The sequence below is a fragment of the Rousettus aegyptiacus genome, unplaced genomic scaffold (assembly GCF_014176215.1).
Source record: "Rousettus aegyptiacus isolate mRouAeg1 unplaced genomic scaffold, mRouAeg1.p scaffold_m13_p_5, whole genome shotgun sequence".
NCBI classification, from domain to species: Eukaryota; Metazoa; Chordata; class Mammalia; order Chiroptera; family Pteropodidae; genus Rousettus; species Rousettus aegyptiacus.
The window spans coordinates 91,211,471-91,230,845 of record NW_023416308.1 but is presented as its reverse complement, the minus strand read 5'-3'; the positions used below and the strand labels follow the sequence as shown (position 1 = coordinate 91,230,845).

Genomic DNA, 19,375 nt, shown 5'->3' with positions numbered 1-19,375 from the left:
CCTTATTAAAAAAAAAGAAAAAAAAACAAGTTTGCTCTATAAACACCAAATCGACACACAAAAAAAGTCAAAAGGGCGAGAGTACAGACCAAATTATGTTGTGAAGTTTAAATTAATCTTAACTTTGCCATTTATGGAAGACAAAATCCATCTCTTCTGCCTTCAGTAAGGGACAGTAGAATAGCGGTCCCCAGCTTTTGGCACCAGGGACCAGTTCTCCTATGAGCATCTAATGCCTCATGATCTGTGGTGGAGCTGAGGCAGAGATGCTGGCTAGCACTGGGGAGCGGCTGCAAATATAGAGGAGGCTTCACTTGCTAGCTTGCCTCTCACCTCCTGCTGTGCAGCCTGATTCCCAATAGGCTATGGACCAGTACTGCTCTGCAGCCCAGGAGTTGAGCATCCATGCAAAAGAATTATTCCAGCCCCAGCATCCAAGACAAGACATGTACAGGGAAGCAAATAGGTCTGTGATTCACTTAATCTTTTTATTTCTAAAGGTAAGTGGGAAATCTGTGTACTTCTGTGCACAATACAGAGAATGGGAGGTGTGGGGTGGGGGGAAGCAGTGTTAGCTGGCTCAGGTGATCCAAATTTCACTTGTGTTGCCTTAATAGGGAGGAAATCTATTTCTTTCAGATTCCTACATCTCACAAGAGGAAGAGACCGGAGTTTGGGAATCTAAACTTTTCAAGGCAATGTATAAATTTTTTGAAAATAAGAGCTTTAAGAGAAATATAAATTGTTCAACTAATTTGTTTTTAAAATAAATCATTGGAGACAGATACAATTCCTCAATAAACATTGTAGACAACAGAAAATACACCTCATCTTGTAACTTTGGCCAAATACAGAAAAATGAAAAGTATGCAGGGTGGGGAGTGAAAAAATATAAATTGAAGAAAAAAGGTAAAGAAAGAGAAAGAAGTAGAGAGCATGTGGATATAAATGAGAAGGAGAGAAAGGTACAGAGAGCAAAACAGATGAGTAGAATAAAATTAAACTGGGAGATAGTCTCAGCAGATTCTCAGAAAAATATATCAATGAATATAACTGGTTTTGTCAATCCCAGCTTCTCATATCATCACTGGGCACTACCTGTTATCCTGCCCTTTGAAATACTGATTAGGTCTTCAGCAGAGTCATTCATTTACCGATTTTTGGGGGCGTGTTTGTTTTTAGCTCTGAATAATACTTTCTCTGACCAAAGCACAACATTAAATCCACAGGAAAAAATGATTCTCTTAGCATCAAGACCAGAGAGGGCTTAGAGGATCAGTTCTCAATTCTGGCTGCATGCTAAAATCACAAGGAGAGCTTTAAAATAAAATCTGACGTCCTAAATAAAATACTGATGCCCTATCTAACCTGGACTAATTAAGTTCAAATCTCCCAGGAACAGCCTCAAACAAAGAAATCTTCCATGCTGGATGAAAAACATTCTTACAACACACCAAAAATGTAGAGTGGCTTCTGGAGTGTGGGTACATAAGGATTGTATATAATTACATCTTGCCTTTTTTCTATTTTCAGCTGGACTCTGCAGGGAAGAAATAAGTGTCTACAAACTAAGTTTGGAGGCTTCTTCTCCCTGCAGACTTGAATCCATCGGGCTTTTTGTAGCAAGCGTGCAAGAGCAAGACTGCTGAAAACGATAAGCTGCAGTAGGAATTTTATATTAAATGACACCTGAAGCGTAGTTCAGTTTCACGCTCTTCTCCATGGCCAGGCCCATGCCAGTGGCACAAATCCTTGCTGTAATGCCTTTTAACTGCTCATTTTTGTCCGAAAAATGAACTGTTCCAGAGAGAGTGCTAAGGTTTCAGGGAAACTAAACTGTCTCTGGCAAAAAACGCACGCACACACACACACACACACACACACACACACACACACACACAAAACAGAAAAAAGGTCTTTCGGGAACTGTAAGCAGTACAAAAATTCTCATTAAAACTGACCCTCTGCCTTCAGATTCCATATGAAGGATCCCAGAACCTGAGAGGTGGTTATCTTTGAGACACCCAGCTCAGAGACAACCAAAGCATTATTTACACACAAACGTCTTGGTGAGTTAACAGTACAGTGGAGGAATAAACGGGCAAGAAGATCACTATCAACTCTAGTCTTGCTGTGAAGATTGTCAGACAGGATGTTTAGAAATGGACTCCACGTGGTCACATTTTCCTTTATTCTGCGAGTTTCAAATTTAGTTTGACATTTGTTAATAGACTCTAGCGCTTCACTTGCTGCTAACCAAAGACATGGTCCCTGCCCCACAGAAGCTTGAAAACAAGATAAAAAAGGCAGAAATACAGATGGCACGGGCAAGTCAAGCTTTCCTCAAAGCAACTATGGGAGCAGACTTTTGACCTCTAATCAGATGTGTCCTATGAGACTGATTGCAACTCTCAGATATGATTGATTGCCTTGCAAAAACTAAACCATTTTTCCTACAAATGTTGCTTAAAATAAAGTTTGATCCTAAACCTTATGCTCACTAGCATCATTAGGATTCTCCTCCCCTCTCCCATAGAGTGCTTGTTAATCCTTCATAGAACAACGAGAAGAAAATGTCCCAAGAGGGCTTATGTGGCATATGTTTCTGAGAAATGGTGGTACAGGGATCTGGGCTGGAAAACAAAAACCAGCAGAATGTAATTGGTTGGAGCAGGGGTCTTGAGGATAAGCAGACCCATGTCTAAACTGAGTTGTGTGACTTTGAACAAGATATATAATCTCTCCAAGCTCAGGTTTACCATCTGTAAAGTATGTACAAGATTATTTCATTCAAAGAATGATGGTAAAACTATTTTACAGTTTAAAAATAAATGCAAAACTCAGCACAAAGCAAATGCACTATTCGTTCATTCAAGAACTATTTAATGAGTATGCGGAATGTTCCAGAGATATGCTGAGATAATAAACGCAGTACACAAAAAGCCCTGCCTTCATGTTCCTTACCCTCTACTGTTAAGTATAGTGTTTTAACGGTGATGATTCCTATGGAGAATATAAAAGTAGAACAGGTGGACAGGGAGTGGGGATGGTGTGCAGTTTTAAACAAACTGATTTGGTGACGTGTTCGTAAAACCTGAATTGGTGGGGGAATGAGTCATGCAGAAGAAAAAGTAATTGCAAAGGCCCAGAGGGAGAAGCTTGTCTGGTGTGTTTGCAGATCAGCAAGGAGGTCAGGCAGAGACTAAGTATGGGGAACATTAGGAGAAGATGAGATCTGGGAAGTAAGGGCATAGCAGACTAGGTGGGGCTTTAAAGCTCAGCTTTTACACTGACTGCATTAGGAAGCTGCTGAAGAGGTCTGGGAAGAAGAGTGGCATGATCTGATTTACACTTTAACATTAGCAGCGATGTGCAGAAGAGTGGGGATGCGGAGATGCAAGAGCAGGAACAGAGGAGGAGTTAAGAGACTATTGCGATAATAGAGGGGAGAGTTGATGGTGACTTAAACCAGATAATGGCAGTAATGATGGTGAGATCTGGTCAGATAGACTGGGGATATATTTTGAAGGTTAAGCTGACAGGATTTGCAGATGACTTAAATGTGCAATGTGAGAAGTAGGGATCAAAGATGACTTGCAACATTTTAGCCTGAGCAACTGGAATGACTGCCTTAATTGATGGAAAGGACTGACGGAGAAGCACATTAAAGAGGTCATGGGGAATATAAGTTTTATGTGCCTTGTGCACATTAAGTGGAGATATAAAGTAAACAGTAAGATATGTGAATATAGGATGGAGGGGTGGGGTCTGGACTCAAATGTACACTTGGGCATCACTGGTACATAGATGCTTTTTAAAACCATGAGACTGGATGAAATTACCAAGAAAGCAAGTAAAAATAGAGAAGTCCACGAAGTGCTTCCATATTTAGAACTCGGGAAGGTGTGGCTGAACCAGCAATGGAGTCTGAGGAAAACTAGGGGATACATATGAAACCTAAACTTCTTTAGATTAAATTCATTCCGCTAATTATGGATGTACCCAGGCATCTATCCACCTATTCTAGCAAAACAGTTCAGAATATGGATTTCGAAATGAGATAAATCTAGACTCAAAGGCAGATTCTTCTATTAACCGGATCTGTGGCCTTGGGAAGTTATTTAACCCTGTGGAGTCTCTGCTTCCTTGACTATACAATGAGGAGAATGATACCAGCGGCATAGGATTGTAAGGACTCAATGAGATTTTGTATATAAAGCACAGAGCCCGGCACAGCAAATGCTCAATAAAGAATGGCTAGAGTTTCTATCATTATTATTTATCAAGTACTTTCTGAGCACGATACAAATATATATATTCATACATACATACATACATACATACGTACACACATACACACACACACACACACACACACACACACACACACACACGTCAGGCACTTGGAATAGAATTAAATCCAGCAGAGAATAAAAGATGATACATAAAAATTTTAGAAACATTATATAGCTCATGGTGCCCAAAACAAGCTCTTTGAGGGCAGTGACCTTGTCTGATTTATACAGTATCCTTAGCAAGTGAGACAAGCATAGCACTCCAGAGTTTCATGAATGAAGGACAAGATGAACACAGAGAAACACTTAGTAGCACAGAAAGATGACTGGGAGCTAACAAGGAGAGAGAACACTTCGTTATAGAGATAGTAACTTTTAGGTACATATTTCCCATTGAATGAACTACAATTTACATAAGCAGGTAAAATGAAAGGAAAAAATAGCCTATATTATTAAAAACTATGGCATTTGGGATTATTGAACAAACCTGGAAATCTAAACAGAGAGAGAATCCTGTTGCCTTGATAAATCTTGTTTTAGAGAAATCAGTTTTGATTCACATTTGTCACACACAGTATATTCTTCATGAGGGGTAATAAAAATAAAAGCAAACAGTTAATGACATCTAACTTGTGCCAGGCACTCTTGTAAATAATTTATATGCAGTTATTCCTCAAAGTGATCCTACAAGATAGATACAAGATAGAGTCCAGGTCAAAGTCTGACAATTTCCAAAGAACCTGCTAGGTAAATAAAGTCATAAAATAGTGAATGTAGTCAAATTAATGATAAAGATGACAATCAATATCATTCCCTTGACATCTGATGTTAAGTAAACCCATTTTTATAAGTTGGTTTCATAGTTCAAATATTTGTACATGAATGAATAAATGGATGGATGGGTGGTCAGGCAGGCAGACAGACAGAACACACCAACACATTCCTAAAGGTTCTGAATTTCTGAGTGAAGCTGAACGTCTCTTTTCCTACACTCTGGAATATCGAACCATCTCTTAGGATTTTTTCTTCTCTGTAATGGTTGAGAATTAATATTACTTTTATCTAAATAGCCATCTTTATTTGTAAGAAGGATTTCAAAAAACATTTGTACTTGTTTTGGTAAAACAGCTTGCACACAATGCTGCACCGCCTTAGAGAAAAATACTTAGTAATTTTTAATATATGTACAAAATGAAAAATAAAATGAGGTGCACTAAAACTCATTGAAGCAACTGAGCAAAAGGCCACACATGTCTGTTTTTTCCAAAGTGAAAGGCTAGAAAAAAAGATGTCACTCTAGCCACCTGTGCACACACAGCTAGGGCTTGGGAACTCGAATGCACAAGTGTCTTTATTAGCATGGTCCATGGTACATTATCTCTCATGTAATTGTCAATAGGCCCAGCAGGCTTGCACATTGCCTACATTCTGAGTCTTAAGACTCGTAGAAAGTTTATTTCTAGGTAGAAAGTATTTTTCCCCACTGGTTTATTAAATTTGCAGATCTGTAGATTTACAAAAGGAATTAGCATTAAATGTTTTCTGATTTGAAAAGTGATACATGTACATGATACCACATTTGAAAAGTACAAATAAATGTGTGTGCGCGCACATACACACACAAGTATGACACAGGGGTAGCTCCTTACATTCACAGAAATTTAAAGTCAAAGTACACGTTGAACTAGTAAGAATGATTTGGAGGGATGACAGCGTTATGGCTGAACTTATAGTCTATTTCAGTGTTCTTTTAACATTGCTCTAAAGTCATTTTGTGAGCCATTTTTTAATGGGAAGGAAGATATTAGGGTTCATTCCCAATTCCTTTTACAGTGCAAAGCCTAAGGCTCAGATGAGGGGAAAGACTTGCTCAAAATCGCAAGCTGCTTGTCTGTGAACAGAACTAGAGTGCTGGGTTTCGAACACTGCGTTTCACCCTCCCAGCACTAAACCATCCCCGGGGAAATCCCACCACCGTATATTCATCACTTTGGGTCTTTATGGGGTTTTGGTCTCCAAAACTCCCTCTAAATTTGAAATAACCTAGAAAGAGAGGAAGAGCTTTAACTTTGGGTTAGAAAACTTCATTGAGTATTCTTTTCAGGTGAACACCCCTCGAAGGAGTCAAGGGGCCCTGAGAAGTAACTTTTCTTGGCACTCCCCACCTCAGGATCCTTCTCACCCATCAGAGCCCTAGGATTCTGCCTGCTTTCCTTTCTATCTTGATATCTAATCATCAACATTTTACTGAGTGCTTAATATGTGCCAGGTCCCATACTACACACACATTATCTATTTAATCCTCATGACAGCTTTGTGTTCAGTTGATCATCTCTATTTATAGAGGTAGGGATAGCGGATACATATTCCCAAGGCCACAGAAAAGCAAATGATGAACCTCAGATTTGAATTTAGAACTGTCCAACTCTAAACTCTCTTTTCCCTTCTGGTTACTGAGAAAAATTAACTATTCTAGCATCTTGCTCCCATGGCTGGTCTTAAAATCCCTTTAATGTTAAGAGTTACTATAGATGACTATGGGGAAATCAGACAAAAAAAAAATCACACCAACCAATAGGACTTCAGATTTAAATTGTTCTGATTTCAAGGTTTAGCAACCCAAGTTAGTGATTGTATATCCTGGCCTTTGGCAAATCATTTGAATTTCTGTGCCTAATTGCCTTTTCTGCAGTTATGAGGATGCAAATATCTTCCTCAAAAAAGTGTCTATAAAATTTATCATTTAAAAAGGGACACTTTTGAAAGTGATAGGGGGTGATATTAATAAATTTGCTGGGACTGCAGGTATAAAATAGATCTTCCCCAGGGAGTCAGTACACATGATCCTCTACAGATAATCAGGCCAAAGAACCTCATGCATTACCCAGCATAAAATTGAAGGTCATGGCGTAATTGAGTCCTTTCTTTTCTGTATAAATGAAGCATCAGACAGCACAGTGGTTTTCAACCAGAAGCCACTTTACCTCCCAGGAAACACATGGCAATGCCTAGAGACATTTTTGGTTGTCACTACTGGGGGAGGGTATGCTGCTGGCATCTAGTGGATAGAAGTCAGATATGCTGCTAAACACCCTACAATACACAGGACAGGCTTCTACAAAAAAAAAAAAAAAAAAAAAAAAAAAAAAGCAAAAGCAATCACGCCAAGGTTGAGAAACTCTGAAATTGCAGTTTTCATTAAGGCAGCAGAACAGAGGGTACAGAAGGTCCAATGTGGAGGACCGGAGTTCACTTTGCTTCTCAGTTTTATCCTGGATCCGTCCAAACATGGTGCTAATGAAATCAGTCCCCTTAGCAGTCAAGTAAAATGGTACATTCTTTTGATAGTTTAATTACTATAAACAAATTTGCATATGGGCCTACTACCACTCTAAAAGTACCATCTCTCATCTCAAAGGCAACTTGCTATGCAAGAAAACAAGCCAAGAACCATTGACATAATGTAATCTTACGTATATTCATAGAAGAATGGCAGTTGCCATGCTATCGACACAGGAGCTTCTCTAAAGGTATGAAATTATAATTAGCATTAATAAAGCCTTCATCTGATTTGCGTTCCCTAGGACATGATCTGATGATAAAATAAGTTTAATTTTTAAGACCCCCCCCCCCAAACGAAGCCACCATTTGGGGAACCAAAGTTCTTTGAAAGAATATGAGCAATTACCCACAACTACATGGGCATAATTAATTGATCATTCACTGGCATTTTCGCATCTCAGATAAACACAAAAGAGATTAAAGGTTTAAAAATTCTCTTCAGATTCATACCCCTCCCCCACCTCTAGCCCCATGAAGCCAAATTCAGTATTTGATGTTGCATTCGGCACATACAGCTTGGCTCAAGAGATTGGCTGTAAGATTGGATATGTAAATACATTTACCTCACCTCTTATGGCAAATGTAGAGCTCATTAAAATACAGCTACAAGCAAAACATAATCTGTTTCTCTGTAGAAAAGGAATTTTGTACTTCGGGTACCCTTCGGAAGGTCTAAAAAGTCCAGGAATAAGTTTTTTTTTTTTTTTTTTGAGGTCCTAAGTTTCTCTCTTCACTTGTCAGCCAGCCGATTCCCACCAGAAAGGGTTTCCTCCTGGATCACGAAGGTGACCCAGTTCAAACGGCTCCACCGGTCACAGCTGTTTGGCACAATGTCCAGCTACTATATAAGCTCCCAAAATTAGTGGTAATTTTGGGGCTTCCTGCAGTGGTATCTGTTCTAAGCAAGAAAAGGATAAAAGAAGCATGTTCAGAGACTTTCCCATACAAAGACGTCTTTTCTGACACAAGTTTTTTATCAAGGCAGAAAAAGATGTGAGAGACAAGGAAGGAGTGATATCATCCTGCTACTGCAGATTAGGAAGATGAATTCAAAGTGATAGCCAGTCAGGGAGATCCAGCAGTTTAGATGTGGAGAAGGTTCAATGAGATAAACCATACTGGGTGGACAATAAGGAGAAGTTTCTGCTTTTTATTCAAAAAACCTTTCTCCCCATGTGTTTTTGTCATCTTTTAAAAACTGTCAAAAAAAAAAAAAAACTTTATTCACAGATGGCCTTGGATAGAATTAAGCACTCCCAATTTGGAGCTGCCATAGAAGAACATACATAGTTCCATTACAGTAATTAGACCACACAGTAATAAATTTATTTAGAGCATTTTTTAATTCCCCACTGCTCAGCACTGTGTCTGGCACAAATTAAGGCATGAAATAAAGTTCTGACCAATTGAAAAGAAATAATATGGGAACCATATCGTGGTCCTATATTGGCATACATGGGCTCTAGACTATAGTCAACTACATAATGGTTAATACCTATTGAGTACTAAGGGTTAAGCATCATTCTAGGTGCTTATTAATTAGCATACAATATCATTATTTCACATACTAATCAGACTATAACCATATCAGATGGATACTAAAACCTCTGTTTTATAGTCAAGTAAGAGAAGATACAGAGTTGTCTGTGGTCACATGACTAGTAAATAACAGATAAAGATTCAAAGTGGGCATTCTATCTGTAAAGTCCATATTCTTAAGCACTATGTTATATTGATGCAAGAGATTGTTTAAGAGTGAATAATGGGCAGAGAAGAGTCTAATGCAAGTTCATGTCATAAGCAAGTACTAGGCTCTCATGCTGAAAATCTGGAGAATTCAGGAGCTGAGTCCAGGGCTAAACCAAAAACTGGCCCTCAGGCAGACCACTAAGAGTGCTCATCACCTCACTCTGGCATCTCTGCATCCTGGTGCAGCTTATCCTGATTAGTCTTGGAAGTCTGAGATGGAACTAAATAGGACACATACATCAGTATTTCTTAACCACAGCACTACTGGCATTTGGGATCAGATTATTCTTGTTGTGGGGGGTTGTCCTGTGTACTGTAGGACATTTAGCAGCATCCCTCATCTTTACCCACTAGATGCCAGTAATCCTTCTCCTGTAGTTGTAGCAACTCAAAAATGTCTTCAGACATTGCCAAATGTCCCCTGGGAGGTAAAATTGCCCCTGTTAAAAACCATTAAAATACATATAGACCCTAGCCAGAAAAGAAGGCCTTGAGGAGAGTATAATGACTCTACTCTCTTTTCTGACATCAGAGTAAACCATACTCTACCTGGAATGACAGAAAACTCTAACTCTCAACCCCCCGCCTAGGCCACATGTCCTTCCCTTTCTCCCCCTACTGGAGATTAACAGGATAGAGGGTGGTGGTAAAGTTTGTCAGTGTCTTCTCACTGCCTAGGGCTCTATGTTCCCTGTGTAATGGCCACTCAGTAAAAAAAAAAAAAAAAAAAAAAAGACACACTGGTTCTACTTTTGCCTTAGAACTAGAAAGCTCTTAATGAGACTGATATATTTCAGTAGGTAAGAAGAGCAATTATAATCATTCCTATTTAAGACAGCAAAAACATGAGACTCAGAAAAGTTAAGTGATTTGTATGAAGTCACAAAGCTGGTTTGTGGTAGAGATAGGACTCAAGCCCAGACGTTTTATGTCAAACTTGATTATAGCTCTCTGCCACCCCCAGAGTAAAGCTTTTCAAAGACCAATTAAAGCAGAAAGAAATGTGAAAACTCTCCAACTGCATTCTGATGACTAAATCATCTTGAGTAGAGCGTGGGAGATGTCCAAACATTAGAAATATTTAAAATGAAGTAGAATACAAGAGCTGAATGGGAAGCGGCCAATGCAGACGAGAAAGGAATGAGGATTGTGCCATATCGCATTCATCTCTAACTCGTACCATTTGGTAAATAATAGATCTAAGCATTCCCGCAATACACCTACTTGCTAAAAATTTCTAAGTATAACTGGAGAGTCACTGAAAATATACATCTTCTTTTGCACCAGCTTGTGGGGAAACAAAAGCACATTACACATTGGCTTCGCCTTTATATCAGCGGCCAAGGATTTTTTTCCCTACCAGCCAGTCACGATCTAATGTGTCTGCCATATTTACACAGCTAGTGACAACAGCCAGGCCAAAAGAAAGGAAATCAACACCCCCTGAAGAATTAGATGTTATCCTAATTGGGAAGATTAAACTCAAACATCTGACACTATTGGAGCCACAATAACAACACTTGTTCCAGTTACTAACAATTTAACAGATCAGATTTTGTACCAAAATATTTCCTGTTGTTCCATATACTTGAACATAGCTTTTACAGGATGACAAAATCTGTAACGCCATGGCCTCTAACACCTGTGGCCAAGTGTACTCCCCATCAGACATTGTAAGGCCTATGATAATATGAAAATGTTTAACCATTCATTCATTGAACATGCATTACCGAAATCTATTCTAGCCTCTAGGTTAGAGATACCAAAGAGGAATGAGAAAATGGTGTTGGAGAAGTTTTGAGGAAAAAAGAACCCTCATACATTGCTGATGGAAATGTAAAATGGTACAGCCACTATAGAAAACAGTATGGAGGTTCCTCAAAAAATTAAGAATAGAATTACCATATAACCCTGTAGTCCGTCTTCTGAGTACTAACCTGAAAAATTTGAACATATTTATCTGCAAAGATATATGCACCCTGATGTTCACTGCAGCATTATTCATGATGGTCAAAACATGGAAAAAACAACAACAAAGTGTCCTTCAACAGATGATTGGATAAGGAAGATATGGTACGTTTATACAATGAAATATTACTCAGCCATAAAAAAGTTGAAATGCTGCCATTTGCAACAACACAGATGGATCCTGAAATAATCATGATAAGCGAAATAAGTCAGACAGAAGAAGTTGCAAACCATATAATTTCATTCACATGTGGGATATAAAATGGAAAGCAACAAACAAGACGAAGACTCATAAATACAGAAAACAGTTAGGGGTTACCATAAGAGTAAAGAAGGTCAAATATATGGTGACTTAAGATTTGACTTTGGGTGGTGAATACACAATGCAATATACAGATGATAGAACATTGTACACTTGAAACCTATATAATTTTATTAATCCCGATAAATTTAATTCAAAAAAAGAAAAGATTCTTAAGCCAGATATCTTACAGAATTAAGAAACAGATATAAATATTTAATTTGAATACTTTGAGGTAAGCCTGGTAAATAAGTTTAAATGGAATAGGAGTAAGGAAAACTAAATGACCAATTGTGCCTAGGATCTCAGAAGGGATGATACTTAAGTGAAATATTAAAGATAGAGAAGTTAAACAGGTGGAAAAAAGAGGAAGGAATTCCCCCAGCATATGGAACAGCATGTGGAAAGGCAGAGATGTATGAAATGCTAGAGTAAGTTCTGGGATCCTCAAGTTCGACAAGGCTAAAGCACAGGCTATGAGTGGATAAGTGACCCCTCAGGACCGACTTTATCTTTCACTCTATAGATCTTGTTTCCACACCTCATAGATATGGGGAGCTACTGATGGTAAGGAGAAGAGGGAGATGATCAAATTTGCACTGAAAAATATCAACCTTCTGGAAATGTAGAGAATAGGTAATATTATGCAAACAAGAGAAAAAGCAGAGAAGGCTCTCAACGAAAGTGGCTAGAACAGAGTGGAATCCATAGGTTAAGTGGGACCTGGGGCAGACACACACACAAAATTAATAAATATATAATATGTCCAAAGAGCTTCAGGAATATATTTTTTCATTTAATACTATGAGGCAGGTACTATTATCATTTGCACTTAACTGAGGAGAATACTGTATTCATCAGGGTTTGATGAGGAAAACAGAAGCCACTCTATGGATTCCAGGTATAGAAAAGTATTAACTAGAGGTGTTCATAAAATGTTTGGAAAGGCTTGGGGAGTAAAAGCTAGGATGCAACCACCAATGATCTCAGATTATAGCAATGATGTCAGTTATTTCCAGAGCTCACCAGGAAGCCAATAGAGGCTAACGAATCTCTGGGAAGCTTTTACCACTGCCTGGAGCTGTAGCAGCAAACAGGTCATCCTCAACAGGTCACCAGGAAATTGCTATAGCTCTCACGTGTGCCCAGGTGTCTGGCTGTGATTGCTTCTGAAAAACAGCGGCGTGTCCTTTCCTGCCTCCCGACAAGTAGCTGGCATTGGCTACCTCTAACTGGAAATCATACAAAAGAGAGTTTGGGGAAAGTGTCCGTTTCTCTGTAATATGATAAAGATGGGCCTTTAGAAGGAGATGGTGGTAGTGATGTCAGGTTAATGACACAGAATCCAGTCTAGAAACTGAGGCATGGAAAGTTTAGGTGACTTTCTCAAGAACACCTATTTGAGACCAGAGAGATTAAGTAATTTGCTCAGGGTTACAAAGCTCGTGACAGATAGAGCCAGGATTTTGGACCTAAGAGTCAGATTACAAGGCTTACTCATTAATCATTATGCTGGTATGAGAAATTAGGGAAAAGAAGAGATCAAGAATAACCTCAGGTTTCAGATTGGATAACAACTTTAGATGCTGCTAAATTAAGATTATGCTAACCTGTTCTCTTGCCCAAACAAGTCATATAAAACAGGAAAGAATTTTTAAAAAAAAAAACATGCTTAAAGCTACAATCTTCACTTTCATGGGATTCAAAAGAGCTCTTAGTTAACAGTATCTGGACCTTGAAATTGTTCAGCACACCTGTGACTTCAGTGGCCTGCAGGGAGTGCCAAGACAAATCAACATGAAAGCTCTCCTGGAGCAGAAATGTTGGGATCAAGTCCTTGAAGCTGCTCTTCACAGTTTTGAGAGGAGGTATCCCTATTAGTCCCCGGGTTAAATGGCTATCCAATAAGATATCTGTAAAATATTACCACTACTACTAATACTAAATTGAACAGGCAGTATTCCTACCTTTCAGAATAATGTGGCTTTTCCATTTCATAGTCCTTTACTCAAAGCTTTCACCTTGATCAAACTGCTAAGGGATATTTTAAACGCCTCAAGGCTCCAGTAAAAATGACTTAAATAGATTGTTTCAAAACTTGTAAAAAGCCTACAACAATCTATCATAAATAAAGCTAATATTTATACTCAACTGGGATCCTATATAATGCTTGCTTCATTCATTCATTCATCCATCCATCCATACATACATCCATCCATCCATCATTTAATGACTGCTCTGTACCACACTGTTTCAAGAGCCAAAGCTACAAAGATGACAAAGTCACATTTGTAGAGACCAAGGGTAAGCAAACTTCTTATGTAAAGGGTCAGACAACAAATATGTTTGGCCTCACAAGTTATATGATCTCTATGACAACTACTTAGCTTTGTCATGGAAAGCAGCCATAGACAATGCAAATGAATGGACAGGCTGTTTCCAAAAAAATGTATTCAAAGACAGGCCTGCAGGCTGTAATTTGCCAGCACTGATCTAGACTACTAGTTTTCAAAGTATGACCCTTCAATCAGAAACATCAGCATCACCTGAGAACATCTTAGAAATTCAAATTTTCATGTGGGACCCTAGAACTACTAAATCAGAAGCTCTGGGAATGGGCCCTAGTAGTCTGTGCTTTAATAAGCCCTCCAAGTGATACCAACACATGCTAAAGTTTGAAAATATTGGTCTAGACCTTCACTGTCCAATTGTATAAATTAAATTGGCTTTTCACTCAATTGCAATAGCCACGTTTCAAGTGTTTCATAGCCATATGTAGCTGCTAACTACCACACTGAACATACCTCCTTCACTGCAGAAAGTTCCATTGGACAGCACTGGTCTAGACTGACACATGGAGCAAAATTTGCCAGGTATTCATAACAGGCAACAATGTACCAAGTACAAGTGTGGCACGAAGTGAGAAATAGCTAATTCTACAGGTAGGGAAGCAGGTCACTGAAGGTTTAACAATGATGGGTCCTGAAAACGGCATAGGAGTTTATCTGCTGGTGTGCAGAGTAGCAGACTACGGTAGGGGAAGGTAACTTACGGAAGTAGCATAGGCTGTACAAGGCGCCAAGAGGTAAATGGCACGGTGTGTTATAGGAACTGTGATTTCTTCACTGTGGCTAGAAAAAGTGAATGTAGTGAATGTAGATGAGAATGGAGGAAGGAAACTAAAAGAACAAGGAAATTAAATCATTCACACCTATGTGTCTTTCTCAAGGTATATGGACCTACTGGCTGTTCAATGTATGATTGGTTTGTATTTATAAAAATCACTCAACTAAATGCATCCAAAGCCTAAGACACAGCAAGCAATGTGTTTGTTTATCTGATTTATCCCAAGGCTTCTAATTTGTTTATTTTTAACTATAGGAAGGGAGAAAGTAAGTAAATTAAGCCAAAACTGATTTGTCATTGAAAAGAAAGCATGTAATTACATTCACCTTGCCCCAAGTGGTCCTCTCTATCCTAATAAACAATGGGGGTAAAAAGGTGAAGCTTCTGATACATATTCATTATCCAGTATCTATCTGTTAGTGTGGGGTAATGCTAATAAGCACCACAATGGAAGAACTTCTTTCCACTGTGGGGCACAGTTACTTTCTGCCAATCCTGGAAGCACAAAAGGCAAATGCTACAGGATCTGCAGCTCAGTGTGCAGACACAAAAGCTCTATACATTGTATTCACATAGAGCAGGCCTAAATGGCCGTTTACGTAGCAGTCACCAGAAACAGTGACAGTACAAGGATAATTACCAGGAGGTATGTGGGAATGAAGAACATACTGTGTTTCCAACAGGATGTGCCTGCTTAAAAGGGGGCAAAGTCACGTTTTACTCAAATGCAATGTTAACCCCTGTAAAGAAGCATTTAGAGGAAAACACAGATGGGGCTCTGATATCGATTCTTGGTTGGAGGAAAAGGAGAAAGGGCCAGAAGGGGGGAAAAAATCTTGAAAATGGGCCTTACAGTTCATTACAAACCAAAGGCATTTCAGAAGCTGCTGACCTTTTCACAGCCGCATTGATCTGGCCACAGGACAAAATAAAAGCCATAAGGCAAATAAAGTCATCTCAGGATAAGGCGTTAAAGCAAATTGTTAAAGGAACAAAGAAGCTTGACCTTCAAAAGCTAATGCTGTTAGACCAGCACAACCTGGACATTTATCACCAAGGTCACTCCCAAATAGCAAGGTTACACCCACTACCGGGAAGCAGAGGTTCATTTGCAGAGCAAGTCCCGAGCCCACAATTTGCTCATATCAAATAACCACAGCAGTAATTTCAACAGCAAAAATGAACCTCTCCTCTTCCTCTCTCTTCTGGGCCCTTCAGTGACAATCTTGCTTCATTCACACTTAGGTTTCAGGAGGCTTGCTCATTCTTTATATAGGCATCCAGCAATAAATAGAATATATTCATCAAACTCCTTGATGTTAAAGCTTAAAGAAAACTGAGTAGCATACTCCCATAATAAGAAAAGGTAAAAGAAACAAATCTGGTAAATAGAAAGAAATCTGTCAATAGACGGTAACCTTAAGAAAAAGTTGACATAACAAGAAAAGGGTACAGAGATCTGAAAAAAAGAAAAAGAAAAAAAAAAACGGACAAAGTTCAAGTCAATAAACAAGTATGTTCAATGATAAGTGAAAGCCAAGAGGCAAAATATCTGACGAATGCAATGGGAAAATTGAGCTAAAGAACATAGCCAAAATCAAGGCTATTTTTTCAAAAGTACTTTAAGAGTTTAATAATACAGACAAAATTGGGGGGGGGGGGTGTGGCAAGAGGTAATCTATGACTTTCTTTAAATATTAACTTTATTATATAAGTTTATTATAAGATTTCAAGTTAGGTACACTAATTATGTTTCCTGTATTCTTTATTTAATCAGCATTGTTAAGCCTCTATATAGCACTCTGCTAGACAATAAATTCACAGATATGTATAAAGCATAGTCTCCAGTGTACAGTGCCCTGATATTAATGTGCAAGAAAATAATTATAGAAATATAAGTGCTCACATTAGAAGTTATGTGTACATTGAATTATGGGTCGGTCAGCCCCATGAATGTAAAACTTACCCGGGTAATAAGTGTGTTTAGTGCTTGGTTAGAAAAAGTTCAGACTACAAAAAATGCCAGAATTATGGGGAAATGGTACATTAAACTACCATTCTTCATTAGCCTGTCCTAGGGAGGATCTTTTCTAGTTGTTCAAACAGACTTTACAGTGTAAATAGGGAAAGATAAGGAAACGAAATGAACAAGCCTGACTCCACTTCAAGGATTTCCATTTCGGAGGAGGACCTGCAGGAGACGTGGCTTGACACATCCTGGCAGTGGAAGAATCTAGTCTCAGGGAAAGGCAGTGAGACCACAGGTGACTCCTGCTCGGAACCCCAGTTGCCTATTATATTAGATCTAGCAAAGTCATTGAGTTGACGAAGTAGAATCAAACTTAAAACCCCTATCACAGGAGTCAACTAAAAGACGTCCCATTTGCCAAAGCTGGAATAATTAGAGCAACAAAATAAAGTAGCATCAAATTATAACCTAAAGTAATAAAGGTTACTATCCATGAGTCTTCCTCCCCAAAACACATAACCCCAGTCTAACGATGAGAAAAGCTTCAAACAAATCCCAATCATGGGACATTCTACAAAATACCTGACCAGCACTCCTCAAAACTGAAAAGGTCATCAGAAATGATGGCAGACAAGGGGAGCCTAAGGAGATATGATGACTAAATATAAGTGGTATCCTAGATGGGATATTGTAACAGATAAAAGACATTAGGTAAAAACTAAGAAATCTGAATAAAGGCATGAATTTAAATGAATTATAACATATCGATATTGGTTAATTAACTGCCTTAAATGCATCATAGTTAGATGTTAATAAGGGAAACTGAGAACTCCGTGTACTATCTTTGAACATTTTCTGTAAATATAAAGATGTTCTAAAATAAAAGGGAAAAAAGTAAAAAGAGAGAAGGTAAACATCCTTGGCAGATATTGTAGGACCCATTTAATCCTGATAGCAATGCAATGAGGTTGCTGCCATAACTATCCCCATTTTACGGAGGAGAAAACTAAGACAGAGAAAAGGCAAGTGACTGACAAGGTCATGCAGCTGGTGGAGTCGGAATTCAGATCACAACAGTCTGATTTCAGAAGCCACGCGTTTAGTCATCACACTGTACTGACCCACAGACTCCACTAAAGGTGCCTTTTCATTCACACTCACCCCCTTCCAGCAATAGGGCCCCTCCTTTAGCCGAGACCATGGCTAATGGTCTCTCCTGGAAAAGACTCAGAGCTTTTCTCTGAATAGGTTGCTTCCTTTGATGCCATTTATACAGCCCAGTCCTCCAGCCATCTAATTTTACCACTTGCCTCAACATTGGAAACCAAACTAGTCCCATCTTCGACCCTTCCTGACCAACGTCAGGTTTCTCTAGTCTTTTGGTGGCTAAAATCATCAGCACTGCTTTCTACATCCTGGGGGCCAGGGGGAGGGCCTGAGTCAAGTGATTATCCCCTTCAACAACACAAGCTAGCAGGTCCCTGGGGATGGCCAGGGTCCTGACTGAAGGCGAAAAGAGCCTCATGGGAAACATCAAGAATAATGGGTTGGTCCTAATAGATGCCAGCGAAAACTCCTATCCAGGATGAGGGGTTGAGTGGGCTTCCAACACTCTAAACTTTAAGTCAATGCCTAGATGAAGGAGAAAGGAAAGGCACCCTAGGAGAAAATTCTGTGGTCTTCAATAGAATTCTGGTGGGAAGAAAAGCTCTGAACACAGCTCACAGGCAATATCTGGCATGTCCTCTCAGGGTTGGAATAGAAAGAAAGAGCAAAGCATGTGATTTGCACCTCCAGATGGTTGCTATTAGAAAGAGCATTCTGATTGTAGGAGAGTACTCTTCCTACCTTAGTGTGGCAGCAGCTGAAAAGTAGAATGACTACAGAGGTGCTTAACTTGGGGATGGACTATGTCCTTTGGGTTCAAATCTCAATATGGAAGCTGGAGAATACAGAGGCTGTAACCCAGAGGAGCTCTAATCATTGTGCCTGGAAGCCCAGCCCCACCACCAGATGTGATGTTGTGCACTGGAAAACTATAAGGCCCTAGAGTCAAAGTTGCTCAACTTCTTCGAGCTACATCTCTTCGATTTGTCTCCCAAAGTGGCTGTGAGGATGAAATTAGTTTGCAGATGTAAAGTTTATCAGCACAGTGGTTGGTGTCCAGGCAGGACTCAGGAAATACTCATTTTCTGCCCTGCAGATTACAGTGGTGACTGCAGTGGTAAAAATAATTCTAGAAGTTGAACTGGAAGATGAAAACTGGTTCTGTGACTATCCGTTGCATGCCCATCATGTGCTAGGTGCTTGAGATGAGTAAAAACAGACACAGCTCTCAAGCTTAAGGAGATCACAGTCCTCTGCAGAAGGCAGATAATCAATGAATTAATCACATGAGGGGGCTGGATAAGAAACTGATTTAAATATTCTAGTTATGTGATAGATGCAAAGATGGACACGTAAGAGCCCCACTGAAAAATGGACTTGCCCCCTCCCCTCTCCCGCACCCTGCCAGTCCACCTCATCCACCACTACCAGCACCACCACCACTGCAGAGAGTACAGTCTGCAGGCAGCCTCCAGCTGTCGGCCCTTTCAGGGTCCACCTTGGCTGCACAGTGATGCC

At 39.3% G+C, this 19,375-nt stretch overlaps 1 protein-coding gene across 3 annotated transcripts in view; it reads right to left on the bottom strand.

The window, feature by feature from the left end:
• NELL1 (neural EGFL like 1) overlaps positions 1-19,375 on the bottom strand; it is a 692,265-nt gene that overhangs the window by 431,674 nt on the left and 241,216 nt on the right. The gene's annotated exons all lie outside the window — the stretch shown is intronic.